Raw genomic sequence first — 4,210 nt, forward strand, 5'->3', positions numbered from 1 at the left:
TACATATAATAAAACAAAGTCCCACGCTCCGTTTCACCATCTTTTTAAACGCCATTAACTCAAAAAAACACCACATTGATTTCTATGAAATTTGGTATGGAGATAGTTCAAGATCCTGGAAAGAGCATAGTCTACTTTTCTCCCGGAAAAACACTTTAACGCGAACAGAGCTGTGATCGAAACTAAATTTAATATAACACAATAATTTATAGGTTATGACTTTACAGTACAGAATCTCAGGCATCAGTACATTGCCGCGTCAAAACCATTAAATACAATCACAACCCTTTATAAGCGGCATTCATCAACGTATCAATCCTGCAACTCAAACCCTCCGCATCTCTCCAACCATTAGATTGTACGTACAAATTGCGAACGTCAGCGCTCTCCGTTAATCCACTACCGTGATGACTTCCGATAGAGCGGTGCCGGATCGATGCCCGGCTTTCCTTTCCTCTAAAATTGAAAGTTTATTTCTTTGTTTCGCTGTTTTGTGAATCGTATTTGTTTTAGGTCTAGATTTTGGCTGTTGTACAGTTAGAGTGTAGGCGTGTTATTGGCAAATTGATTGAAGTGTTGAAGTTTTTGGGTTATAAAGATAACAATAAGGTAATTGTCGAGTTTTTTTTTTAAATACTCTCTCTCTTTTCCTGATTAATCTTCGCAAATGATGGTGGGGTCAGCCTTCTTCACACTTTTGTTTCACTTCGCCCTATTCATGACGTCGTCATCGGAAATATTGCTACCATGTCGCGTTGCAACACATTTGCCCATGTAGTTATTGGTCTCCTCAACTCCTTTGAGATTTTTAAATACGTTTATTAAAAATATCATCCAAAATATATCGAAAAAAGAATTTTCAAAATCCACGCTATAATAAATAAGTTATAAAGCTTTGAAATTTGGTGGAAAGGGAATCTGTCAAATTACAGAAATGTGACGTCACCCAATGCCACCGGCTATAACGATGCGTGTGTGAGAAAAGGACAGCGTTATGACCCCACCCCGCCCCTACTTTTGCTCACAACAATATTTCGAAATATAAATAACTGCTTTATTTGTCAACCAATTTTGATGCTGATTTCACAGAAGAATTTCTTTTTCATACTATATTCTATTAAATATAAAATAAAAAAACTAAATCAAATACAGGAAACTTCCCTATTTGCTTATAACTTGGCATAAAGATTGCAGTCATCTATAACCTTATTATCGGAATTTAAGACCCTTTTAGAAATCTTTAAGAAAGGCTTAAATCACCAATGTAACATCGTAAGAAGAGGGATGAAACTCCTTAAAATGTAAAATTTTTGATCAATTTCATTTTGCATTTAAAAAGAACCAATACGTTTTCTTCTTTCTTTGATGTCCAATTTGGCAATGATTCGGCAACAAAAGATGCAGCAATTTTCGGTAAAATGAAGTCGGTCGTGGAATATTTTTTTTTATTACCACCAGAAAAATACTATCTTATCCCGTCTATGTGGGTGAGCACATTGTCTATTCTATCGCTAAGCATACATAATAGTCTACGGCCTCGAGCCGCCTTATCTTCATAAATATGTATACAGACAAATGTAACAAACAACGTGCGGAATTAATTCAGAGAATTTAGAAATAAAATATATCCTGGTAAAGTATTGTAGGTGATTAACTGTGTTTTTGTAGGCTGGTAAACTAGCAAACTAGAGTTTCGAAACTCAAGTGGCAGTGGGCAGGGCACATAGCTCGAGAACTGATGGCCGTTGGGGCGGAAAAGTTCTGGAGTGGCGACCACGAACCGGGAGACGCAGCGTAGGCCCCCCACGAGATGGACCGACGATCTGGTGAGGGTCGCCGGAGTCCGATGGACGAGGGCGGCCCAGAACCGGTCCCTGTGACGCTCAATGGGGGAGGCCTATGTCCAGCAGTGGACGTTTCCCGGCTGAAATGATAATGAAACTAGCAAATGGGTCATATCCGCCCGGATAGCAAAGGTGTTAAAACACGGCGCAGTTACTCTTACAATGATTGATACCAGCTACAAAAATTATTTATTATAACCAAAAAAAAAATTGTGTCGTAAAATTGCAAATTCCATTTTCCTAAACCAAAAATGATATAAATAGAACATCATAAAAGACCTTTACTTAACGCTACATAACTTTAAACACCCCACATTATGCCATCTCGACAAATCTGGTGGCGTGTTGTGCGAATTTCAACCTTATTCCGAAGGGGTAAGGTAGAACTGGCGTTCAACGTCGGATAACACAGAAATATACAGTGTGCTTAAAAAACCGCGTTCATTTGTCACCGGCAGATGCAGTCGAATCAGGAGTGGGGCCATGAGAAATAATGCTACTGAATTTAACTTGGGAAGCCAAATTGACCCCTCTGCACCTGATGGTAAGTGGAGTGGGGTCCAATAGAATGTCGACTGATGAAAGATGATTACCCCTCGGCAGTCGACACAATTATGTCGGTCTTTTGGAACCGAATATACAGAGGCTGATCCCGGAACGCGATACACTTACATGGGCCACTATGGCGGGTTTTAACACTTTGTGTACGGTGGTTATTATTTATTTTTATTGCTTTGAATGAAGAGACGAGCTGGCCGTTCGCCTGATAGTAAGCGATATGACCACCCATAAACAGTAGAAACACCATCCAACACATTACAAAGTATTGTTTGGTATTCCACTCCGCTCGCATTCCGAGACATGAGATGTAGACTTATTATGTCCAGTAGTTACACTGGCTACAATGTTCTTCAAACCGGAACACAACAGTACACACTACTGTTGCAGCAGAAATAGACAATACGTTGCTACTTACCTATGCGGAATCTCACATATGAAAGACCTACCATCAATAAAGTTCAAAACTGTAAAAATTATAATGAAGCCCCTGCCTTCGGGGCCTGACCGCACCAGGTGATTGAGCGCTGTCCTTTGACACGGCCCGGCGGAAATATTACGGAAGCTTTTTACGAAGAAGCTCGTATATGGGACTACATTTGTGTCGGCTGAAAAGATTTTGGCGCTAAACCAAGGTCATATTTTATAGCCAGTGATGAAACTTAAAGAGTTGATATAAGTTAAATGTAATAGATAGGCGATAGCCTAGTTGGTTGTGGAACGGACTGCCGAGACGAATGTCCGCCGGTTCGAATTCTAAGGGCTCTCTGACTTTTCTAAAATCATGTGTGTATTCTTTGTGAATTTATCGTTCGCTTTAACGGTGAAGAAACACATCGTGTGGAAACCTGCACATCTGAGAAGTTCTCTATAGGAATTTCGAGGGTGTGTGAAGTCTATCAACCCGCACTAGGGCAGCGTGGTGGACTAAGGCCTAATCCCTCTCATTAGTAGAGGAGGCCCGTGGTCAGCAGTGGGACAGTATATAATACAGGGCTGATATTATTATAACGTCCATCGATGATTAAAATTAATCTATTTCTTGGATTTTATCACAGTTTTAATATTTTATTTTTTCTCCCGACGTTTCGAAGACTTTGCAGCCTTCATGGTCACGGGGGGGGCTGAGGTGTTGTTCATCCGCAAAGTCAAAATTACAATATCTGAAATATAAATATTAAAACCACGATAAAATCCGAAAAAATAGTTTAATTTTAATGTCTAATGTTCGCGTAAATATAAGAAGTCCGTTGATGAGTTAAACAATAAAATTATTTTTTTACTTTAAAGCATCTAAAATTGATGCAACATGTTATTGCAGCGAACAAATCTTCTGTCATTTCCAACGTAACACTCTGGCCTGCGTGCCGATGAATACGGTAATGGTTAGAGTTACTTCGCTACGACTACTTGCATCCACAATCGCTGATGTCTCATCCTCCTGTAACCGTCTTGAATCGAGGTTCGAAACCCGTTAGTGGGTTGCACTCAGCATGGTCGCTTCATTTCGAAGGGTTGCGAGCGGCTAAAGTCTTACCCAAAAGTCCAGTGTGTTTGTATAAGCCAGCCTTGTCAAGCTAACAAACGTATAGTTAGGTAGAAAAATTACATAGAAAGTACAACATACTTATTCAGTTTAATGTCGTTATGAAAACGCACATAAATAAAGTTAAGCGTTGTACTCACTAATCAGGAAACATTGACGTATCGTACGTAGTAAATATATATCGATGGCAAAAAACAAATACTGTCAGCGTATGTGTCTTTGATCTTTGTCAAAAAGGATAGGTCATACAGGCCGATTGCTT

This window comes from Manduca sexta, unplaced genomic scaffold (assembly GCF_014839805.1).
Source record: "Manduca sexta isolate Smith_Timp_Sample1 unplaced genomic scaffold, JHU_Msex_v1.0 HiC_scaffold_853, whole genome shotgun sequence".
Lineage (NCBI taxonomy): Eukaryota > Metazoa > Arthropoda > Insecta > Lepidoptera > Sphingidae > Manduca > Manduca sexta.